Here is a 26,697-nt window from a genome sequence, read left to right on the forward strand (position 1 = left end):
ATAGATCAGGGTGGCAGACAGGGAATAAACAGGTTTGTGTCTAGCACTTTGGAAGAAGAGGTTGACTAGAACAATTTAAGCTAAGAGATGCCACACCATTGCTTTTCTTGAAATCATGCTTCATAGGTAACAGATGGCACAAAATCAATAGCTGATTAGAGAATAACACTTGGCATTCTATCTTGTGGGTGGGAGGAAAAGGGTGTTTAAATTTTAAGGAAAAAACAGCTCATAAGCAAGATTGGCATACAAAGACTGAGAAGAATGCTAAAGGAAAGAATCACTTTCTTTCCATTTAATGTCCAGAAAAGAAGTGAGCAGAATTCTGTTTGTCACAGCTTAAGTCAAAATAATTTCCTATGGGCTTATTTCCTAGAGCTTATTGTTTAATTTCAAATTATTGGTACTACTGGGGCCACATTCCCTCTTTCCTTGGGTAAACTTACATGACCATTTCTTTATGTGATATTGTATATGGAAAAAAAAAATCAAGGACTGAGGAGACAAATCGTGCTCAAGCCCCATTAACGGACCTTATTGTCATTTCACTAGCCATCTTGTTATACTAAATTATATGTCTTCAGGGGAAAAGTTCCATGAACTCTTGTCTGTCTTCCTCTTCTCGTCTCAGGTTATTCATGCTGAGTTTATGTAGACCCGCTCTCTCAGGTGTGTTGTGTCCCTTCCTCTTCTACCTTTCATCATTGCCAGATAGCAAATATAGAAGAGAATGTTCAGAAATAGTGATAGATGGCCTGTGGACTTGCTTGTGTGTGTGTGTGTGTGTGTGTGTGTGTGTGTGTGTGTGTAGAGACAGACAGAGAGACAGAGATTGAGTTATGGACAAGGTTTGAAGTTAGTTGATACTAAGACTAAAATTCAGCAAAACCCAGGAGTTTATATAAGAACCTTGAGTTTTTGAAGATGTATATGGCAAATTAGCACAGACTTTATAAAGGAAATATTCATTACCTCTGGAAAAATGCAAAATCAGATTTCCAGTCTAAGAAATGTGGCAGGCAGCCAGACATTTGTCTGTAAAAGTACAAATGAGATGTTCATCTTAAACCAAGATCGGGGAGAACAAATGGACAAGAAATACATGGTGTGTGTTTGTCATTACTGCCATTCCGTTTTCTTCAGAAAAGCTTTTATGACAAAACTTCTAATGCTGTTAATCTTACAGGCAGAGGACCAGAATGAGGGAAGTCATTACAAGTTACTAGAGCCAGATGGGGGTCCAGGGCCAGCCCCCCTGAAGATCTTTAGCTTTTGTTGGAGGGACCAAAAACAATGTTTATCATTTTGAAGTTGAAACTGTCCTGCTTGTAGGTCTTCTATTAATGGCCTCAGGTATGAGATCTGAGCCCATCTGTAAAGAAAGGTAATAGAAATTCCCTAAAAGTACCTGGAGCTACATCTTAGTGTGGGATAGGTTCTAAAGTTAAATTTAAAGTGAAATTCTCATATATCCAAATTTAGGCAAAAGTAGTTTTGGATTTTTATGTCAGTCAATTTAGATTATGTTGTCCTGCAGTAATAAGTGGCCCCAAATTTCAACCATTTAAACACAAAGATTTATTTCTTTTTCATGTTAGATATTGGTTAGATTTACTTGCAGGTTGATTCTATGGGTCTCCTTCATTCTGGGATTCAGATTTCAGGAACGGCTAACTTCTGGTACATGTTATTTTTCATGGTAGAAGATGAAAGAGCCAAGGGGAAACCATTTGATGACTCTTTAAATTCAGTTATAAAAAATTTCACCCCTGCTTGTGTCCCACTGGCCACAGTAAGTCACATGGCCAAGGATGAAGATGATGACAGTGGGAACTATATTGCTTCCACTAGGAAAGATGTGGCAAGTCACATGCACTGAGTGGGGGTGTGTGATGCTATTATTGGGAGTTGCAGAGAACAACAGAGAACAGAATGGAAATCTGTAGCACAAATGGGATCAACACAATCGAAGCACAATGTCCCTTTGGAAGGTGTCACTTTGGCGATATATGATGTCTTAGTATCGAGTGATGTAAGATGCCTTAGTTCCTCCATATGTATACCTGATGAAGCAGTTGTATTTGGGGAAGTGGAGCATGAGCCTTAACATAAGAACCACACCCACTTCTCTGGGAGAAGTGCTGGTTTTGGGGAGGCAATTGGGAACCAAGACTGACTAATTTATGGGAGATTCACATTTCTCACTTTATATTGATTCCAGGACTAATCTCCATTGATTGGAACGGCAGCAGAAAACTTCCACGCTATTGAATTTGTTTTCCTTTTCCTGTCTCCTCATTCTTGGTCCATGTTACTGCTTCTCTGTCTTACCATTTCTGAAGCCAGAAATGTGGGACTCATCTTTTCTACTTCCTTCTTCCTTATTCTTCATTTCTATCTATTTTCCTCTATAAATAAGCATTTTTATCCCTCTCCACTCCCACTAAATTAGTGCACAGTGCCGTCATCTTCCTGGACTAAGCAAAAGTCTACTTCATGGTCTCTCTGCTTCCACTCTTAACAATCAATTCTCCACACAGCATAGAGAGAGGTTTTCTTAGAGAGGTAAATGCTGTGATAACATCTCCTTGCTTAAAACCCTCAGTGATCCCCTATCACTCTTAGAGTATGGTCTGAGCTCCTTAATGCCACCAACAAAGCCCTCCTGATCTGGCCCCTCGCAGCCTCATGTCAGACTTTTCTTTGCCATTGCTTTCTCTAGCTTGGTCACAGTGGCTTTTAGTCCATTTTTCAAGGTCTTCCTACTGCCTCTTTCTTCACAGTTTTCACACCCACTGTTCCCTATGGCTTGATCAAGATTTTCCTTACCCTTTCCACCTACTGCCCCCACTTAGCTGATTTATATTAATTGAGAAAAACATAGGTTAAAAGTCAGTTCCTTAGAAAAAACTTCCTTCCTTGCCAGCTACGATGCCCTTGGATAATTCTTATGATTTTCTTCTCTAGGACTTATGCAAGAAATATGCATTTAAATGATTTTTGAAACCTACTGGATATATGAGTGTGGTTATTTTTTGCCATGATTTAAAATAAAATAAAAGGAGTCCCTCAAAATCTACCTTCAAACCTTTCCCCTCTTGGATATAAAGCTCTTGTACGGACTCCCCAAAGAATTTGTCCTGAATATTGCAGGTTCCTCAAAACAAATATTTACTGGATGCCCAGATATAAACTTGTATCATTATATTTATTTCAAAATAAACCTTTTAACAGAGCAGTTTAAAAACAATTAAGACATGGTAGTCAGCACAAATAATTTCTAAACAGGCATTTTCTGTTCTCCTGATAGTGCTTACGTGCTCGGGAACAGGGGAAAAATTAAAACAGATTTAACGTAGTAGCATTACAGCATCTCCTTGGCTTGTCACTGGGTCATAAAAAGGGGTCTTCTGGGTACATTCTGAATTGTCTAACGAATCAAGTGGAAAGAAACTCTTGACTGAGAGTCTCTAGGTATATGGCTCCATTGTGCTCCTTTTATAATTAGTAGTCACTTTTTTATAGGCTCCTTGTAAAGTATGAATTTATATCAATCAATAGTAATATAATTTATGGGAATTTTGGATATGCCTACATTTTGTTTCCCAAAGCAAGAGCCCATTCCTCAGGTTTAATTGCTAACAAAAACACTTTTAATAACACGCACTGGAAATACGGTGTGAACTGGCATGAATTAATGCTCATACCCTCTTTCTCCACATCCCCCTCATTTCTGTTTGTTTTTAATGAGAACTATCAAGAAATATTGTTCTTCGGGGCGCCTGGGTGGCGCAGTCGGTTAAGCGTCCGACTTCAGCCAGGTCACGATCTCGAGGTCCGTGAGTTCGAGCCCCGCGTCAGGCTCTGGGCTGATGGCTCGGAGCCTGGAGCCTGTTTCCGATTCTGTGTCTCCCTCTCTCTCTGCCCCTCCCCCGTTCATGCTCTGTATCTCTCTGTCCCAAAAATAAATTAAAAAAATATATATATATTGTTCTTCACTGTTCTCGTGAATATGGGAAATGGGTTCAAAAGTTGTTCTTTCCCAACACAGAAGTAGCAATATTTCTTTTTTTAAAAATTTTTTAATGTTTATTTATTTTTGAGAGAGAGGGAGAGACAGAGTGTGAGCAGGGGAGGGGCAGAGAGAGAGAGAGAGAGAGAGAGAGAGACCCAGAATCAGAAGCAGGCTCTGAGCTGTCAGCACAGAGCCCAACGCGGGGCTCGAACTCACGAACCACGAGATCGTGACCTGAGCCGAAGTCGGACGCTCAGCGGACTGAGCCACCCAGGCGCCCCACAATTAGCAATATTTCTGAACAAACTTTTTGACTTCTGAGAAATCACTGTGTACCAAGATATGACCATAAAACCAAGGTAAAGCATACCAGAAAATTACATCTTTAAGACCTGAAACTGCAAGTTCTGAAGTAGAGTTCACTGCAGGAAAGCCGACGAATTAGTCATTTTAGGCCATGCCCAGCAGACACTTGGTGAAGAGGTTTCATAGCCAAACTATATTGCCATTGTATTTGAAAATTATTATCCCCAATATTTACTTCTCATGGTAAAAGACTCACAGCATATGCTTTCTTCCCCCTTAAATAGAATATTCCGCTGATTTTCTTTCTAAGTACACAAGTCAAATGTTCTTGTAACAGAAAGTGACTAAAGCCTGCGAAATCTTTAATTGGTGCTTAAATTCAAGCAGCTGTCTTTCTGCAGATAGGCTGGACCTGGGAGAACCTGACTAATGTAATGTTCGGGCTTTGTTCAAAGCAGCCTCCCCCACTCTATCTCTGGAGCTGAGATTTGCATGTTTTCCCCAAGTTAGCTTCCTCTTTTAGAAACCAAAGTGTGTGTGAGAAGCTTCTAATATAAAATGCCCATCTTGTTTCCTAAGCTGAAGTCAGTCTTGGCTGAAATATTATTTCTTGAGTTTGTACCTGTAAGCTGATGGTGGACAGGGTTTAGCCCTTAAGCCCAACAGATTTTAGAAATTTGGACGCTTACTGCCGTGTCACCCTCACTTTCACTGTAGAACAATCATAAGAAAGTGCTTCCTAGCGCTTCCTTTTTTTTTTTTTTTTTCATTTTGACAGGCTTTCAAATTATTATGCAAACCATGCTTTTGTTGTCTTTGAGCTATAAACCACATTGATTTAGGAAAGGGTTTCATGCAATCATAGGAATGAAAGGGATTTATTCCATCATGCTGGCCTGAAGTGAGATTTCAAATTACTCTGCTGGACTAATAAAGTTTCTCCTGCTTTAAAGATGCTCAGGGAGCCAATTTTAACCCCTTAAACCACAGACAGGATCAGCAGTATCAGCTCCACCTGATAGCTTTTTAAAATGCAAATTACCTGACCTCTAGAATCTCCAGTGCTGGCTGCATTTGTGTTTTAACCAGTATTGTGAGTGATTCTTTTGTCTGCTTAAATTTGGGATGGATGGATCAGCTATACGTTGTGGATAGGTCAGAGTGTAGACTGTAGAGTTTAGATCATCTGAGTTCAAATCCTTTTTGGGGGTCTGAAGTTTTCCTATATGCACTAACATTGTATACATTGCCAAAATGTTCTGCTCTGATGGATCTTTTCTTTTTATTGAATCTTGGTAACCAAAAGGGCCAATTATCTCCTTTGGAAAGTATTTCTTAATAAGCTGCTGCAATCCAAAGCCAAGCAAAATGAAAAGTGGCAATGAAATATAATGTATTCTAAAGTAACAGTTATTAATAAATTCTTTGCTGAGATACATGTATCTACTCTACTCTTTTAGAAAAAAAAATCGTTTGAAAACAGGATCTATTATTTGTTAATGGCATATAACTATCAACATAATTCACAACTAGTTGGGACAAAGCAGTTAAACCACTGCAATTGATAATCACAAATTTTAGAGAGTGATTATATCTATATAATATAAAATTTGTGATCACACACACACACACACACACATATATACATATATATATATATATATATATATATATTCATGCTGCAAGAGTATTTGTAAACTTATGGCAAGCAATGTGGTTTTGGAGAAGAAAAAATTTGACATAATTTTGGTTAACTTGGTATACTGGTATTTGCATATGAACATTTTTTTATTTCTTTAAGTTTCAAGTGGAAAAATAAAAATAAACATATCATCTATATCTTTGCCCAAGCCACAAAGAAGAAAAACAAAAAACAAAGAAACCCAAACACAACAACATGTTAGTAGATCAAAGTAAAGAACTGAGTTGTGCAATATTCCCCCATAAAAGGTGTCTGTGTGTGTGGCGGGGAGGGGGGGCGGGATCCCTTAAATGAAATAAATGAAGTAAGCTTTAAATAAAGTTAGCCTGCTATGACTTGTTCCATTTTTTCACAAGTCACAACACTTAAACAATTAGGGAATTTTTGAATCAGAACTACATAAATTCTGACTGTAGGTCAGGTAATACTCAGAATATAGATACCATGTAAGCAGTGAGGGCATTTCTCTTCTCACTGATGTTGCTCTAGCACCTAGGACAGCGTCTGGCACAGAATGGAATTACAACAAATATTTGTTGAAAAATGAATGAAAAATCTATCCCTGTTTTCTTTTTAAAAATAGAAAATCGTCATTTGCCACATTTCAGATTTCCTGCATCATTCCCAATCTCTGTAATTCTAGTTTTTAATATTTATAATATTTCAAGGGCATGCACACAAAAGCATACAGTATGAACATCAGTGGGCTTACCGTCAAGATGATAAAATAAAACATTACAGATATTTTTGAAATTGAACTAACCACTGTGTTGAATGTTTTTTTAATCTAATTCATCTTTTAAAAATAGTTTTACCAAATAATATGAACACATAAACATATATACGTTATTTGGTCTGATTTGAATGTTTTATAATTTTATATAATTTGTATCAAATTATACAGGCCTCAGGCAACTTCCTTTTATTTTCTCTCTTTCAACATTGTATTTGTGAGATTTATCTGTGTTTATAAGATGGCTCTACTTTATTTTTTATTTTTTTATTTATTTTTAATTTTTTTTTTAACATTTATTTATTTTTGAGACAGAGAGAGACAGAGCATGAATGGGGGAGGGTCAGAGAGAGGGAGACACAGAATCTGAAACAGGCTCCAGGCTCTGAGCTTTCAGCACAGAGCCTGACGCGGGGCTCGAACCCACGGACCGTGAGATCATGACCTGAGCCGAAGTCGGCCGCCCAACCGACTGAGCCACCCAGGCGCCCCTAAGATGGCTCTACTTTATTAATTTTTACAACTATGTGCTATCCCATTGTATGGGTACTCCAAATATGCTTCTCCTTTGATAGATTGGACTTCAGTTTTCTGCTATTATAAACAATGCTGAAAAAACATTCTTGTCTCTGTATTCCAATGATAAGTGTGTGAGGGTTTCACAGGCATTTTTAAATTTATATTATTGCTAAATTACTCTCCAAATAAATGGCACCAATCCATACCTCCTCTATGAGGACTACGTAAATGTCTCTACTCTCTTAAAAACTTGTATAATCTTCAGGTGGCTTAAAATTTACTAAACCCTTTTAAAATTTTTATTTCGCATTTTCAGAAAAACTGAGTAACCCTTAATTTACTTATTGAACCTTGTGGATTTCCCATCTTTATTGTCTGTCCATATTATATGCTCAGTTCTCTATTTTATCTTCATTTTCTAATTAATTTGAAAGTTTTAAAAACATTTTTTGGTAATAATGCATTATCAGATGAATCATTGCATATGCTTTCCCCTGTACTGTTGTCATTTCCATTTCTTACAGTGTCTTGGATGTGCAGAGACTTATCATTGTTAATGTAATCCAATTTATTAGTCTTTTACTTTATTCCTTCTGCTTTTTGCTTCCTGTTTACTCAAAAGCTTGAAAAATGTTTTGTCTTTTATCAGAAACATTTCAGGGGCGCCTGGGTGTCTCAGTTGGTTAAGTGTCCAACTCTTGATCTCAGCTCAGGTCTTCATCTTAGGGACATGAGTTAAGCTCCATGTTGGGCTCCATGCTGGGCATGAAGCCCACTTTAAAAGACAAAAAGCAAACAAACAAACAAAAAACTGAGGCACCTGGATGGCTCAGTCAGTTAAGCATCTGACTTTGGCTTAGATCATGATCTCATGGTTTGGGAGTTTGAGCCCTGCATTGAGCTATCTGCTGTCAGCACAGAGCCCACTTTGGATCCTCTGTCCCCCAATCTCTTCGTCTCCGTCCCTTACTTATACTCTCCTTCTCAAAAATAAACAAACATTTTTAAAAATTAAAAAAAAAACAAAAAGAAACATTTCAGTGTTTTACTTTATACAATTAAATATTCTATTTTAAAGCTATATTCCTATACAGTATGTAGGAATATAATTACTATTTTTTCCTTACAGATGAATTATTGTGTCAAGATCATAACACATCCTTGGCTCACTACTTACTAATGACACTTCTACCATTTATAATTTGTGAAAATATGAATACATGTTTCTAGACTATTCTGTTGGTTTTCCTTTAGCCATATCCCTACAACAATGGCACATTGGCTTAATGTCTCTAATTAGGTCTTGATAAGTAGTAGGGCAAGACCCCCAACTCTTGTTTATTTTCCTTCTCAGATTTGTCTTGACTATTCTTGGCTTTTTACTCTCTGACATTAATTTAGAATTAGCTTATTAGGTTTTGTGGAAAGCCTTGTAATTTCGATTATAATTTCATTAAATTTATAGACTGATATTGGAAACATTATTTGCTTTATGATACTGAGAATCCTTCTCCATTTGCAATATCTCTCCACTTACTTGGTATTCTTAAATGTCAGTCAATAAAATATTTTCAGTTTTCTCAAATAGGTCTTAAACATCTTTGCTGGGTATTCTTATATATTTTATGTTGACTTTTTACTAATGTACATATCTTTTTAAGTAATTGAAAAGTTTTGTGTTTCTTTGTGGTATATAAAAATTATTTTTATATGCAAATTTTATATTCAGATTACTGGCAGGAATGGTTTTGTTCTTCCATTTTTTATTTTTTGTTAATTCTCCTAGACTTTCTTTTTTCATTCTAGATTTTCTATGCAATCTTGTAATCTAAATGCAATTTTATATGCAATCATATAATCTTTAAATAAGTTTCCTCCCAATCCTTAATACCATCATCATCAGCACATTTATCATGCTTCTCCTTCTTCTCATTTTATTATGATGGGTAAAATCTCTAATATAACTTTGACATGAAATGGCTGTGATAGATTGATATAAAATGATCCCCAATGAACAAATTCTTCTCTGTACTCACACCTTTGTGTAGTCTCCCACACTGAATCTGGCCTAGTATTTAGCTTAATTTAGATTTTTTTTTTAATGTTTATACTTTTTGACAGAGACAGAGAGAGAGAGAGAGAGAGAGAGAGAGAGAGAAAGAGAGAGAGACAGAGCGTGCATGAGTGTGGGAGGGGCAGAGAGAGAGAGGGAGACACAAAATCCAGAGCAGGCTCCAGGCTCTGAGCTGTCAGCACCGAGCCTGAGGTGGCCCGAACTCACAAGCTGTGAGATCATGACCTGAGCCAAAGTCGGACTGAGCCACCTAGGCATCCCAGCTTAATTTAAGCTATAGAATATCGTAGATACAGTGGCATCTGAGTTCAAAAGCCTACACTTGAAAGCTTGCAGTTTCTGCTTTTGTCCCCTGAGATTTCTGAGATGTGATGTAAAGGAGCCTGAGCAATTCCACTGAAGAGGTCACATGGAGAGAAGGACACTAGGGAGTGAAAGCCTATCCAGGGAGAAAGTGCCTACAAGTAACGAGAGAGGACCCTGCTATCCCAGGGTAGGAACTGGGCATGTGAGTGAGACCATTTTGAGTTCCTCCTGCCAGACTAAAGCCATATTAGCAAGCCCAGCTAGGACTTAGGTGGAGGAGACAAATCATCCCACCTGAGCTCTGCCCAGTCAATTCACAGAACCCTGAAGATGAGTAAATCATTGTTTTCATAAAGCACAAAGTTGCGGGGCCATTTGTTCACAGCAACAGGTAACTGTTACGGTGGTAATGGTGAGATTCTTCTCTTCTGGTGACTTTAAAGAAAATCTTTCTCCTGTTTTACTTCTAAGCATAATGTTTTCTATAGTTTTCTGGCAGGTACCCTCCAACAGGTTAAATAAGGTTCCGTTTCATCATAGTTTTCAAAAAGTTAATTTTTTCCAAATCTCTTTCTCATTTCTGTTGCAATTATGTTTTTTCCTTTCATCTATTAGCATAATTAGTTACATTTTCATATATTAAATAATCTTTGCATGTGTATGGTAAATCAAATTTTATGATATTTTTATGTACCTTGCTTCATTTTCTTTGACAATATTTTATTTAGGATTATATTATCTATGCTCATAAATAAAATTCTTGCATTGTTTTTTCCTTCAGTTGTTTGTATCTAGACTTGTATTAAGGTTTTATTGTCCCCATACAGTGATTGTTAATATGGGCATCCTTTGTTATCAATGTCTAATATGTACCTGGATATATGTTAACCTGAACATTCTTGCATATTCTATTTCAATTTTTAAATGGTACACAAAATGCATTCTCAGGCCACCCAGAGCCCTTAGTCAAGTTACTCCACATACCACTAAAACCTTGATATAAGGCTTTTTGTATAATAGAAAGCATCTAAAACCATTTATTCCATTATTTTCACTGTTAAACAATGATGCAATATCAGATGGAAATGACATTTGTAATGTATACATTCTAATAATGCATACATACATTGTATGTTCTATAATATAAATAATCAACGAAATAGGTTATAGATAACTAATTCCAGCCAGATCCAGGTTGATACTATGCTAAGTTGCTCAGTATAAGCAAACCATAGTACCCAGGGAATATATGGGGATATGTAGCAATTGTGCAGAGCCATTTAATGTAATAGGAGATCAAAATACTATCCTCGGGAGACAATCCAGTATAAAATGAAGCCACATTGCCTTCTATGGCCTTGCATAGTGTATAAATTCAATACTTTTTCTGGTATACAAATATGGATTTTTTTATAGGGAGTTTCAATTCAGGTAGTAAATTTGGGCAAAATTTTGCAATTTATCGTTTTGAATATTCATATCAGGAAAAATTGTGTAGTGGGGTATACTTGTAAAGCTCTGGCTTGTTTAATAACTTTAAACACGCAGCATTTTCACATTTGAATATTTTGAATTTATTCTAATTTCTAATATTTTTTAAATTTATGAGCTGCTTAAAAAGCTATTCATACTTTTCAAATGTGTGTGTGTTTTTTAATGTGTTTCCTAAGTTATTTAAAAATAATGTATACCTAAATGAAGTTCTTCATCATTAAGAATTTAATCTATATGATACTTATTTTTGGTATTTGTTTGAAAATCATTTTATTGTTTGGTGCATGATAAGTTTTTTTGTACATGTATCATGTGAGTTTACAAAAATTGTGGAGTCTTTAATTCTTGGCATGGATAGTTCTCTATATGTGTCATCAGACCAAATTTGTTAATAGATATGTTCAAATCTTTTATATTCTTATTGACTGTTTATCCACTGAATATTCCAATTCCTGGAGGAGGTATTTAGATATTTCTGTCTATGATAGCAGAATTTCTAATTTTTCTAGATAATTATCTCAACTGTATTCTGAGATTTCTTCTTAGGTATATGCTGATTTTAAATTGTCATATTTACCAGTTAAGTATTATTTTTATTACTACATAGAGACCATTTTTTATCTCCTAATTGTGCTTTCTATCTTAAAGCATATTGTGCTTGTCATCAATGAGGTCATGCCAGCTCTCTTCAGGCTAACATGTTCACGGTATTTTAACATCTTTTTAAAATTTTGTATCTTACTCTTTTTGCCAACCATTCATTTTTATTGGTCACGATTGGGTTCTAAATAATCTCCCTTGGATAAGTCCTCCTCTCTTCAGGAGTTTTAATTTTCAGCAAAGCTAATATAGAACCTGTAAGACCCTCTTTTTCTACTCAAATGATTCTTTCAACATACTACTAAATCTTACTCCTGAGAGAGTTTCTTATTCCCCATTTGGTGGCCCTAATCTTAATTTTGCCCCTAACTCCAGGACTAACCCTGTGATCTAACCTCTAACCCCATAGCAAAACCTCACTGGGGCAATCATTGCCAATATATATACATATGCATACACATATATACATATATATACATAAATATATATATAGGAGGACATATATGGTTATGTATATATACACGTATATACATATATATACATATATATATATATATATATATATATATGTATATATATATGTCTCCTAGATGTATGTATGTATGTATATGCGTATATGTGTGTGTATGTACATACACACACATATAGGTGTTCTTCAGTAATCATTACTTCTTAAGACACTGGGTTTTTTAGGTGAACATGAAACAATTCCATTCTTTGTAGGTCTGTATGTCCTTTTAACACTGTATTCCCCTCTTACAAAACTCTACAAAGTCTACACATCCATTTTAATTGTTTTTTTCTTAAAATTTAACATTCACATTACTTGGGACCTGCACAATAATATATATTTGCATCTGGATTATAAGTGTAATTAATGATTTTTGGTCCAATTGGTTTCTCATATGACTCACTAGCACCTCCCACACTGTTTTCCTTCCTTGAATATCATAGCCACTGTTTTCCATAGTAAATTGATTTACATATTTATCTAGATGTTTTTCTCCTCCCTCATCACATTTAGTTTCAGTTCCTCTTGATTAGTTTATCTAGCCTCTGGGCAAACACATTCTCCAAGGAAAAAACAGAGCTTGATAAAGCTTGGAAAATAAGATGAAAATAAGGAAGGCATTCTAGGTAAAATGGATGGTGCAGAGGTAGAAATATAAATATGTGACTAGAGGACATTATGTGAATAATTGCAGTATTTATGAAAGAACACTAGGAGCTTAGGTAGAAATGGTAGGTATAGGCCACCAAAATAGCCTTGAATTTCAACTTAGAAAGTTTAGATTTATCCTGTAGATTTAAAAGTTTTATCTGAAGTTAAGCAGTATTGCTCAATGACATCTAAATAAATTGCTGTGCAAATGGCATGTAAAAGACATAAGGGATAAAAACCAGAGACACAGGTTTGCATAAAAATCCAGACTGCTATTCTAGAGAAAATGAATAATAAGTGAGGAATTGAGAGGTACCAGAGTGGCTTAGTGGGTTAAGCGTTCGGCTCAGGTCATGATCTTATGGTTTGTGAATTCATGCACCTGCCTCCCCAAAACCCCACACCAGGCTCTGCACTGACAGCACAGAGGCTGCTTTGGATTCTCTATCTTCCTCTCTCTTTTCTGCACCCCGCCCCCCACTGGGCTCTCTCTTTCTCAAAAATAAATAATACACATTTTTTAAAAAGTGAAAAATCAAAGGGATAATGAGGAAAATGGACAAGACTAAAGTGAAACAGATAAGACGGAAGAGACTTTGGTAAGATTTTTAAGCTTTTCAACTTTGGGGGAAAATAGTATCACAGAGACACATAGGAGGTTACATAGGAAAAGTAATCAGAGGTTAAAGGATGAACTTATATGTGTTACACATGGTGAATTAGAGGCATATTCAAGTAGACTTGGATGAGAAATCTATTAAACAAAGATGCTTTGTACCAGATAGAGTTTGAGAGACAAACTCAGGGTTTTCTGTATTAGGAAGCACGGATGTGTGATAGTCTAAGAAGGATGCCAAATCACATTTTCAGTTGCAAGTGATGGAAACCTAACACAAATTAGTTTAAGCAATAAAGAAGATTTACCGGAAGGGGACTGGAATGGTTCGCAATATGAAGGAACAACTTAAGGACTTGAGCACTTCTGGAGGTTTAAGGAATAAAAACTGAGGCTTGGCCACAATCAAAACTTTTCCCTTCTCCCTCTCTACCAACCCGGGTCTCTCTTTGACTATCTCTCTTTGATGGTTTCTTTCTATAATAGACAAGTGTTTTCCTTGTTGTAAAAATTAGGGATTATGGGATAGTTTTGGAAGCATATTATTAGAGACTTTTTCTAAAGAGGAACTTCTAGCCTTGGGTCCATAAAATCTGGCAAAGGGCTGATTGATTTAGTTTGGGTCATGAACCTATTTCTGGGCTACTTACTGTGGTCAGGAGCAAAGGACACTATGACCAACATTTATCTTTGTGAACAGGAAGGTGGAATATATCATTATGGAAAGTGATGGGGGTGGGAGGACATGATGTCTACTGGAAAAAAAACTACAGATGGCTCAACTTGCACTATTTTATGATACGATAATGATTAAAACATATATTTACCTCTTTATCACTGTGCAGGATGTTAATACCAATGCATGCTACACTAGGTAACTGGCAGCAACATCAATAATAATTAAAAGAAAACAAAATGAAAAGCTGATGGACTGACACAGAAGTAAAAAAGAATGTAAATGAAATGGCTATGTACTGTGTCTTAGAGCACATCTATATGCCGCTTAACCAAGTAAGGATATCATCAAAGGCATTGTCTTTTCTTTGAAATAATTAGGATCAAACATAGGGAGACATCAAAGAAGAGGTTTCAGGATGAGCAAAAGAAAGTCTGCCTTAGGAAGAAAATTGCTTGTTATATAGCATTAGAGTAGGATGAAGTCAAAAGCATGAAAACAATAATCCATCAACCTCTGATAGCTTGGCTCTGAACAAGTCAGAAAGCCAATGATCTAAGTTAGACTCATATGTAACGAAAGCCATGAAGCAATTGATGTCTATGAAAAGCAGAAATCATGGAGAAGATTAAAGGCAGTTAGAAGCAGAATAGAAAAAAAAAAAAAAAGAAACACATTGGAGAGAGAAACAGAAATGGAACTATTGAGTCACCATTATGTCAGGGCATGAGATATTTGAGTTAATTGAGGTGCTGCTGAAGCTGTTTTTATACAATTGAACAGCATCTCCGATCTCCATACGGTCTGACTATATGGCAGCTGGGATTGCTTCCTTTAGTTCTTACTTTTTCCCATGTGTCCTTAGAATAGACCTTAGTAAGTGGTATCATTATATTTTACTTGTCATTGTTTTTCAAACAATCTAGGGTTTGGGGAGCCTAAGAAACAAAAGTAAATTCTCCACCTGAGTTCTGAACAACTGAGGTATATGGATGAAAGAGTACAGCAGCATTATTGATAAGACTGATATTGTGGATGGTGGCTTAGAACTGAAGGAAGGTGGAATATCTAATACAGAACCAGAGAATTAGATAGACTTAGCCACAGGCAACCCTGGCTTTAGGGCCAGGCATTCATGCTTAGGGTGTGAACATAGAGAAGCAAAGCAAGTATGTGTATCCTGCAAACACTGTGGTTCCAAAGAGAAAGAGAAGGTGAAGTGAGTGAACTGCAAAATAAACAATAATTTTAAGTCATCATTTACACCTTGGGAGAAGTGAGTCATGGAACAGAGAAAGGCTAGAAATGTTACCCTATTGGAGTCTCCTCCATGAGAATGGGAACACCAGAAGAATGAAAAAGTATCCTCCCCACCCTCTCCCAAATAAAACACATTTATTTACTCTGTTTTAGTCTTATAATTTTTTTATAAGTCCTGACTCTGTCTTGTATTTTTGACATGAGCAATTGTCAGAATATATCATATTATTTTGTAGATATAAAGACTGAAAGACTAAGTCTAACAAAGTATTAATTTCTTTTTCATATTTTCAAAATAGGCATAATTCACTAAGTAATGAGGAGAAAAGTAGATCGTTGCTTGGAAAGAAAACAAAAAGATGGTGGTGGTACTAGCAGAATAGAAGAACTGCTTTTGCTATGTGGGCTTTGGAAAGTTTAAGAAAAGAGTGTCAAAACGTAATGGTCTTGGGAAGGTCTATTATGAAGGAGAGGGCAAGCCCATAGGCAAGCAGGCCAGAGTGTCTTCCTGAGTTCCACTGTGCTCATGCATGGAGTTTTCAGAGGATGAACTGAACCTAGATAGATCATAGGTAGTAAAGTACAGATGGGTAAGTTGGAGAGATATCCCCAGTTCTGAATTTTCCTCCTTTGGAAAATTCACCTAAATATGATAAATTTGGGGCCAACTTTTCCTTACCAAAAGCTGCCCAAAGATCCCTTTCCTCTAAGGCCAAGACTCAACCAAGAGATGGGTGCTAACAGACTTTTGAGTGGGTAACAATTTGTACACAAACTTCAGGTGGTGTGGAAATTTATGAGAGAACCATCGAGAGGTAATGTTTCAGTAAAGTCTGGTATTCACGCAATGCCAAGTGGCTAACAACTATAAGTTGCTTCTTTGATTGTGATATTTCTAGATTCACTGAAGCTTGGTGCTTCTTCCACCTAACCAATGCTGTTTTTTAATAATTTTTGAAAATGTGATTAGATGGTGAGATCACATCTGAAGGAAGCCTAGCCTAGCTTCAATGGAATAACCTCAGTGATGTAGTGTTTCCATCTCAGATGTTTTTGGCAATTGTTAATAGGCAAGTCTTGGCACAGGTGGTTAATACTGACCATAATGGCTTAAGTTTCAATTCCCTTCCAGTGAATTCAAATCAAATGTCAAATTCATGGAGAAGAAATTGAAAAAATCCCAAAGGGTGGAAAAGATGAATTAAGATCTAGGGGCACCTGGGTAGCTCAGTCAGTTAAGCATCGAACTCTGGCTCAGATCATGATCTTGCAGTTCATGAGTCCAAGCCCATGTCAGGCTCTGTGCTGACAGCTCAGAGCTTGAAGCCTGCTTCAGATTCTGTGTCTCCCTCTCTCTCTGCCCCTCCCTCTCTCTCTCAAAAATAAATAAATATTAAAAAGGTTTTAAATCTAAATTAATGTTCTGCAGGATTTGAGGGTGTTGAGTTGTATGAAACAAAGATTGTATTTTTTAAATTTTTTTTTCAGTGACAATAAAATTGTTAAGTAATTGTTGTATCCTAACAGAATAATTGGGTACAGTTTGCTTCCCAGAAATTATCTGGTACTTATTAAAGACGAAGTTGTGACCACCCTAGAAAAGAAATACTGCTAGAAAACATTAAATTTTTAAGAGTTAGAAGAAAATGTTTGTCACTTTTTAAAACAAGACAAAGTGATTTTTACTTGTATTTTCCTTTGCTGATCAATTTAGGACTCTAGTTCTTTGGTGTGACTCATGGTCTTTGTTTTAGAAATGTACTGTTTAGATATTGTTGGGATCTTGGGAATTTTCTTGGAGGAGCTATTCCTAACAACTACATCGAGATCAAAAATCATTATATACTTTCTTCAATAACTTTCATTTTGATGACGTTAAATATTTCTTAAAAGACTTCTTTGCCTCCAATAGGACCCAATAACGTTTTCCAGAAGGGGCTCTCTCAAGAATTTCAAGAGGGTCTGGGGAAGTATCTGTTATGCATCGGTTCTAGTTTATATGAAAGAATATTAGATATTAGTCTCCTATGTAAAAACTAATCATGGAATATTTACGTTTATCTTGCTATCTTGAGAATTTAAAATTCCTAGTTTCTAAAATATCAGTCTTCAGGTATACAAAGTTGAACTGACATAAATGAGGATACCTGGCTGATTAATAATGCATAACACTGGCCTCTTGATGTATGTAAAGCATTCTCCCTGATGAAACTTCTCGTTAATGTCAGTTGAGAAGGTATTTAGCGCTCAGACCTCTATTCTTTAAAGTTGAGAGGGTCTTTATTTGGGTGAAAAAAATCAAAGAATATCTTTGCCGCATTGTTGTGCTATCTTGGCTGCCAGGTGAGGTAATTTTGCTAAGAGGATGCTGATTCAGAGTCTTGCTTTCTTTCCTCACTCTTCCAAGAGTAGTGATTTTTCATAAGCCCAAATAGAAGACTGAGATAGGTGGGTGGGTTATCAACCTCTACTTGTTGTACTTTCATTCGTTCATCAAGCAGTTGTGAATGTTTTGTTTTGTTTTAAGATAGAGCAAGATCAAAATACCACAGCCTTATTACTAATAAGTTGAAATAGAAAATGTGCTTCAGATATGTATCTACAATCAGACTTCCTCATATTTTTCCTTCAAAATAAAATCCATACACTCAGAAATGCAGACATCTCAGAGGCAGATGCCTCATTGACAGAGGCAGAGCCTGCTTTCAGAAAGCAGAGAAACTGTGCATCTTGAGGTGAAGCTGCTAGAAAGAAATCTTGGGACAGGGATTGACAGGCTCGGTTTCTTCCCCCTAATTAACCAATTAGATGTGTCACTATCCTCCTTGGGAAGGCGCGGGCTCCATGTGCTTCCATGTTTTTTTCTCTACTACTGCACATTTTCCTTCATTTGTCTGAAAAGTATGAGATAGAGACTTGACTTCACCTCCTCATCTCTGCCCTCTTCCAAGTATGTGTTCCAAGTCGACAATTCATTAGGTGTTGTGAGAGATGAAGGTAGGAAACTCAGATTCTCTGCCCCTAAAGCAATCTGGTATAGAAGGGAACTTGATGCCCAAAGTGCAAAGTGTGAAAGAGACATATGTTATTACTTCTGGCATAAGAGGGACATCAAGGTAGGGAGAGCTTTTAAGCTGGACTTTGAAAGATAAGTAAGATTTAGTCAGGAAGACATGAACAGAAAGGCATTAAAAAATAGGAACAAACACAAAGTAGTAAAAAATCAGACAATAGTTGAATTAAAAAAAAAAAAAAAAGATGGATGAGGGGTGCCCGGATGGCTCAGTTGGTTAAGCATCCTACTTCAGCTCAGGTCATGATATCATGGTGCATGAGTTCAAACCCCGCATCAGGCTCTTTTCTGTCAGCACAGAGCCCACTTTGGATCCACTGTTCACCTATCTCTCTGTCCCTCCCTCACTCTTTCTATCTCTCAAAAATAAATAAACATTAAAAAATAGTTGAGAAGATGGATGCAAAGCACTTTGAAAGAAAAATAAGTTATGCAACAGAAATGGGGAGAATAAGATTATATATATATATATATATATATATATATATATACACCTATATATATATATATAGATATATATATCTGCACACACAATAAGAGTGAGTTTTAGAATGTTGGTATGCTGGATTTCATACTGCTGGATTCAACTATTTAAGAACTACTCACAAAATTTCATGGCAATTCTAAACGGCGTTATTTCTACCTCATAGGTTTGTTCTGAATTTCACAAGTGTGTATGCATGTAACACTACTTAAAATAAATATTGATTGTGTGGCCTATGAACTTAGGGTTCAGATCATTTAGCTAAAGACCAAACCCACAAATCACTTCCAGAATAATGGTTGATGTGAAAATAGTTTAAAATAGTCTACTATCCTCACACCAGAAAGTTAAGATTTTGTGCCCTCAAAAGGCTCTAAGAATACTGAGTCCCTCTCTGCAAAATTTTAAATTGTGGCAGATGAGAATGAGAAAAATAGAACACCATATTGAACTTTCTTCAGTTCTCAAACACACACTTTTGTTTCAATCTCAAACCCTAGCTTTCTGCCTGGAGTGCTTTTACTTTAACTGTTTCATGACCACCTCCTACTCCTCATTAATGTCAAAACTCAAACAATACTTACTTAGAAAATCCCTCCTTGAATACTCTGAAGTTGTTTCCCTCCTATCTTAGACACCGTGTTACAGCATCATGTTTTATTGTCAATCAGAGCACTTGGGAAATTACCATCTTTCATCGTCAACTAATATTTTTTTTTTCTGTCTTCTTCCTCTATGCAGAAATTCTTTGGGGTTAGGTAATGTTTCATTTCCCTGTATACTACTTTATTCCTGGCACACAGAAGAATGCCTATGAATCAACATATTATCAATAAATATTTGTTGGATGAATGAATAAATGATTGAATGTATGAATGGGACATCTACTTGCAGAACTGACAGGTGTAAATCCTACACCTTGACTAATTTGGGAGCAGTAAGTTCATCTTTGATACATCCTTATGGATAAAATGAATCCTTAGAGTAATTATCCTACATGGTTCATTTTGTTTTCAAAGAAAGATGTTGAAGTAAACAGAAAGGTTAAAGAAAAAGCATTTCTATTGTTCTCACTCTTTTGTAATTTTCCTGTTTTTGTCTGTCAGAGCCTTGCTTTGCTTTGGCAGAGGTAGTTCCTAGTGTATATAAAGAACTGATGGTTGATGGCTATATCAAGAAGCACCTGGATATAGAAAAAGCCAACCAATGAGTTGCTTTCCCAATGATGCCATGCAACCAATGAGGCGAGTGATTGCTCTAAGTGGCCACATTTCCTTGATTCATCAGGGCATAACTGCTGTCCTGTGCCCTTGCTGTAGAGTATCATCCCCTGAGAAAGATACCAGAGAGTGGATAAAACTCAAGGAAAAGAGTAACAACAAATAAACAAAAAAGTTGAGCTGAACCTTCTAAAAATTTGTACTGCTGTCTTATCTCTTGAAACAGTTGTGAAAAACATGAGACCTTTTAATGGAACTTTTAGGCCTGTGTTACGTATCTCTGCGTACCCGAACTCCTATGACAGTAAGGCCGATTTCAAGTGGAAAAACAAACAGACAATCAAAAACAGATGGACCTGAAAAAAACTGAGCAACCCAGCATTTTTTACTATTTTGTTAGTCATTTCGAATTTTATAATAAGCATTCATTATTTTTAAGTTCATTTATTTTTGAGAGAGACAGAGACGGAATGAGTGAGGTCGGGGCAGAGAGAGAAGAGAGAGAAAATCCCACGCAGGCTCTACACCGCCAGCACAGAGACCGATGCAGGGCTGGAACTCACAACTGTGAGATCATGACCTGAGCCAAAACCAAGAACCAGTGGCCTAACTGACTGAGCCACGCAGACGCCCCTATAATAAGCATTTGTTTAAAAGAGCCCAAACACCCACACTAATCCTCAATAGATGAATTCCCAATCATATCGTTTTCTGTTGCTTTTCCCACTATACTAAGAAGTTGAAGACAATTGTGATTCAGAAGCTACAAGTAAAAAATATTTGAAACTAAAGTTTCATCAGGAAAGACCTTTATATATGCTGAGCGCAAAAAGGTTTCTGTTTTAACAAAGCATATTTTTAGGAAACAAATAGTAGTCATTTTAAAACATTTTCTGATGCCTTAAGTTTTTAGAGTTTTTTTTTTTTTTTTGGCCACTATAATTGAAGATTATTAACTCAAGGTTATTGGGTAACTATTGTTCTAAATTCTCAAAAATAATGTTTGTGCTCTATCCAAATGTTACACTATCCTAATATGACATGGCGTGAATTCACATGCCTCAGAAAAAAATATCATATATGTAATTATATGTATAATCTGTTACTTAGATATTGGCAAGGAAGAATAAGTGTTGGAAGAAAAAGAAATAAATTTTAATGTAAGATGCCTGAAGAATTTCAAATTTAATTTCTATGTCAAAGGACACTAAAATATTTATTCTTGGAATATAATAAATAAGAATTCTACATGGAAGCTTAAATGTTTCAAAAACCATAAAGGATAATACAAAATACAAAATAAAAAAGTGTTTTTGGCCAATGCAATTTTAGGAACCAGTGATGGAATTACAAGTGTTTATAATTGGCATAATGTGTTATTTCACCATTTACTATTTTTTCTGTAATAAAAAGGGAGATGACAAAGCATGGTTTCCAAAGAATGAATTTATTGCATTCATAGAAGTACTCAATTACAAAATGTTTGCTAAATCCAAGTACCTGGAGAGCTAAAGTCAGCTTTTAGTTGTTCATACTCAGTATCCATAATAATCTTTGAGATCAATTGCAATTGTGATTCCTAAGCAAGAAGGGTTTGCTGGGAAACGCAGTTTAGATGAGAAGTCTAGAAACCAATATGCTAGCATTAAATCAGGTCTCGTCTCTTTCCTGAGATTTTGTTTTCTTTTTTCCTAAACTTGTGGTTTTCCCCTTGGCTTATGATCTCACTGCATTTGCAGTTTGTTTTTTGTTTTTTGTTGTTGTTGTTTTTTTTTTTTTTTAGAAAACAATATTATTGTTCGAAGAAACACTGGTATGCACATGGAGCCCTCCTGATTCAGTTATGCAAGCTTTGGAATGTCAGCCTGCTCTCAGCTCTAAAATTGTATTTGCCTCCCTGCATTATTTCTTTTTCGCAAGGGCCCTCGTGCCTTGGGATCCGGCCCCAAGATGGAAGGTGTGAAAGAGCTAATCATGAATCATAATAGTCAGAGGAGTTCAGAATAAATGGATGAGAACCTATACCAGCACCTTAGTGTTACCATAGAAAAGAAGTGGTCTTTGGGTGTTTGGTTTGATGTCTGATTCCTCCATTGACTGGTGACAAAACAGTCAGTAGAGCTAGAGTGTAGAAAAAGAAAACGGAAGTTTTGCCCATAAAATCTTGACCACTTCAGGGAAGAAAGTGCATTTCCTTTAGTATTCATGGGAAGGAACTCTGGCTTGCTCTAAGACTGGTTGTTATTTTACAGTTCATTAATCACCGAGGGTAAAGGGCTCTGGAGGAGCGGAGGGAAGCTGGGGTCAGCCAGCCAGCAGACAGCCCACGGTAATGACAGTGTTGTGGAGGTCTCCGGCTGAGGGCAGCCAGCCCAGGCACAGGGACTGTTATGATTAGTCACCGTAACCGGTTTGGCTCCGTGCGCCCTCTGCTTTCAAAGAAAGCAACGCTTAAACTTTCAAGTCCCCTGATGTAAGCATCCAATGCAAATAGGTTTCTCAAAGTTACAACAGCTGAGAGGGATTGAAGAGATAACGAGTGTATCAAAAGGTACAATAATGTTCCTTTTCCTTAAAACAGTTGCCAGTTGATCTGCAAAAACGTTGCAGATTTGACAGAATAATTATCACTTGTTCAATATTAAACATACAGGTATTGTACCACAGGTATATTCTTTTAGTTTCCCAATTTTTTCTTCTTTCTCTTATTCCTCCCTGAACTCAATCTGCAGTAAACATTATATAAACTTGATTTGCAGAGCTCTTATGGTCAGAAATCCTGGCCAAAATATAGGGAAGAATTGCACTGTAACTCGATCAATATAATAGTTGAGTATTATTTACAAAAACAATAAAAAAAACCTAACACTTTCTTTGTAAAAGCCTTAAAAGAAACACATTTCTTCTTTCAGGTAAAAATTCTTTATAGATACCAGGAAAGTGCCCAGAATTGAATGCCTTTCAAATAATATCAGACATTTTCTGATATATGACGGTTTTATTTAAAGGCTTTGGTGATAGTTTTCATGTTATAAATGTTGCCATCAATAATTTCTATTGTTTTGTGTCCTTATATAAAGAGCATTATATTAATAGAAAACTCAATATTACACATATTTGAGATTTTAGTTGAGAATGCATCATCTTTCATTTAGCACCGAATAGGAAGCTTGCTTTTGCATTTCACGATTAGAAGTTTTGCTAAAGAAAATGGATTATTCAAAGTGAATTGTTAAGACAATGTGTTCTTTAAATTTTTTTTTAAACATTAAATTTAAGGGAGCAGAGGGAAAGAGAGAATTTGATGTAGGCTCCACACTCAGCATGGAGTCCAGTGTGAGGCTCGATCCCACAATCCTGGGATCATGACCTGCTTCAAAATCAAGAGTCAGACACTCAACTGACTGAGCCACCCAGATGTTCCACCAAGAAAATGTTTTAAAAGAACTAAAATATACTGAATTTTGTGTTTGGAAACATAAAATATAGAAGTATGCATTTACTTATGAATAATTGAATTCCTAACTATAAACCCTTTATAATGTATTTTAAATACCTATAATGGACACTGTTAACCTTTTGCAGTCATTCATTATGTTTGAAGGAGATAATTTTTTGATACATGGTAACATAGCATCCCTCTTTTGATTAATTTTTTTCCTCATTGAGCATTCAATAAGTCTATGGAGAGACACATTTAAAACTTATTTTGATGTTTATCTTCCCTGAGGGAAATTGTTTAACTATGACAGTGATAGGATATATTATCTGGTCTTTGCTTCATTTTTTTTTTTTTCAACGTTTTTTTTTTTTTTTTTTTTTTTTTTAATTTATTTTTGGGACAGAGAGAGACAGAGCATGAACGGGGGAGGGGCAGAGAGAGAGGGAGACACAGAATCGGAAACAGGCTCCAGGCTCCGAGCCATCAGCCCAGAGCCTGACGCGGGGCTCGAACTCACAGACCGCGAGATCGTGACCTGGCTGAAGTCGGACGCTTAACCGACTGAGCCACCCAGGCGCCCCTGCTTCATTTTTTTAGACATTCTTTTATTCCTACCATTTTAGAATAATGCTCCATTAGTCAGCTTGGCATAGATTGATAACAAGGAGCCTCCAAATCTCAAAGTCTTACAACAATAAATAATTTTTAAAATCACATGACATGTTGCCTTCACTTCGGCTGTGACTCTATTTCACATCTTCAATCCAGGACAAAGTTGGAACAACAGACTTTAACATCTTAGTACATGAAGCTCATTTGACAGAAAAAAACAACGGAAATGAGAAATGGCAGAGCCTCATGAAGGATCTTAATATTTTGCTCAAAAATGCCATGTGTCAGTTTCACTTACATTGGCCAAAACAAATAAGATGGCCTGATGTGGGGTAGAGAGCATCTTTTTTTTTTAATTGAAGTGCAGTTGACATATATTATTAGTTTCAGGCGTACAACATAGTGATTTGACAATTATGTACAGCACAAAATGCTCACCATGATAAGTACAGTTACCATCTGTCACCATACAAGGTTATTACAATATTATTGACTATATTCCTTTTGCTGTCATTTTCATCCCTGTGACTTACTTATTTTATTGGTCTTTGCTTTCTTTTAAAATTTTTTTTTTACATTTTTATTTATTTTTGAGAGACAGAGACAGAGCACAAGTGGGGGAGGGAAGAGAGAGAATGAGACACAGAATCCGAAGCAGGCTCCAGGTTCTGAGCTGTCAGCACAGAGCCCAACGCAGGGCTCAAACTCATGAACCATGAGATCATGGCCTGAGCTGAAGTTGGACACTTAACCGACTGAGTCACTCAGGCGCCCCTTGGTCTTTGCTTTCTAGTTCTCCTATAATACTATATGGATCCTAGAGGACTCCCTCTTAGGCAGCCTCAAGCCTTCAATCAGATCTTCTACCTGCCAGAACTCTGTCTGATCAACCACAAAGGCACATGTATCTGATAGAAGGGAATTTGTGAACTTTAAAGTTTGAAACTTCATAGATACAATGAAGGGCTTAATAAACCAAGAGACATGCAGATTTACTTAGGAGATGAAGATTACATAGACCAAAAAGTGGCACCTAGACCAACCTGCAGCAAAGCTGGTCAGTAGAATCAAGCTGCTTCCAGATGTAAATCAACTCATTTAGTAGAATTCTTATTCTTGGTTGGAAGAGTTTTGTTTGTTTGTTTGTTTTTGTCTGAGCTACTCTTTGCTTCTCCTGTCTCCCTGACAACTATTCAAATTGTTTGCTGATGTCTGGGTTAATTCTTATATAACAGACCATAACGAACATTAGTGTCTTCCAAGTTTTGCCTAGAGTAATAGAAAAATCCAGCAGATAAATTATGGGTAAGGGAGACATTACATTTGTAAAAGGTTTCACCACAGGAATTCTTTAAATATTGTACTTCTCTAATGCAATTGAAATAATTCAATTAACTTTAAAAAAGACTTTCAGAAAGATATCCATATTTAGTTTTAGTTAATGCTTGTCATGTAGCTATTAGCACAGTGGTAATGTTTTGAAATTACACGAAAACTGAGGAAGCTTTCCAAGTCCTCTCAATGTTTATAATTTGTCAGGTTTAGAAATTTTGTGGAATTAGTCAAAAATATTTGTGGAGTATTTATCATATAAAAGGAATTGGCAGATTGAAAACATATATATGCATATACATATACACTAACATTAACATTTGGTTTCTTGTAAAATATACATATATTTACTTTCATTTCATTTTTGAAAATAATTATGAAAAATCATTGAAAATCCACAGGACTGGAGATTTGTACGTGTGAAAACTTTTTCAAGAATAGTACAGTAGAGGTTTTAGGTATCTTAAAGAAGAATAAATTAATGTTGATTTTTGGCAAAAAAAAAATTCAGAGTAGATGATTAAATGTTTTTCCTACCAGCTAAGATTTTGTTTGGTTGCAAGTAACAGAAATTGGACTACCGCTACTTAACCTAACAACGTTTTATTTTATTTATTTTTTGCAAAAAGACGTCTCAGTCTAGACATTTATGCTAACTCAATGATGCTGAGTGATCTGGGTCCTTCTGTTTCTCATCCCTCATTTGTAGCTTTCTTCCTCATATTCCTCAGATTGCTGTTCTACTTCCAGGCATCACGACTGCAGAAGGTGTTTGCCTGCCATGTGGATTCCTTTTCATCCAGAAAACAAAAGCAGAAATTATCTTCTTGCATCTCAAGAGCCAAGACAATATGACATAACTATCTTCCAGATACACGTTACTGCTTCTCACCTAGTGCTCACAAGTTGACCATTATTACGTCTCTGCTTTGCTTTGACCAAACTTTAGTCTGGCTTCTGTCTTCTCCACAGGGCCCTGAACATCAGTTCGACCCCTAAACAAGCACTAAAATGCTGAACACACTCCCCCTATCCGCTTAGGTGGCAAAGTAGCTGACCACAGCAAGACAG

The 26,697-nt window shown here is 36.3% G+C and overlaps 1 pseudogene; it reads left to right on the plus strand.

Moving 5' to 3' along the window:
• The first annotated feature begins 1,630 nt into the window (after positions 1–1,630).
• The window catches only part of LOC132675809 (peroxiredoxin-2 pseudogene), a 31,347-nt pseudogene continuing 6,280 nt past the window's right edge, over positions 1,631–26,697 (plus strand).

The sequence above is a fragment of the Panthera onca genome, chromosome B4 (assembly GCF_046562875.1).
Source record: "Panthera onca isolate mPanOnc1 chromosome B4, mPanOnc1 haplotype 2, whole genome shotgun sequence".
Lineage (NCBI taxonomy): Eukaryota > Metazoa > Chordata > Mammalia > Carnivora > Felidae > Panthera > Panthera onca.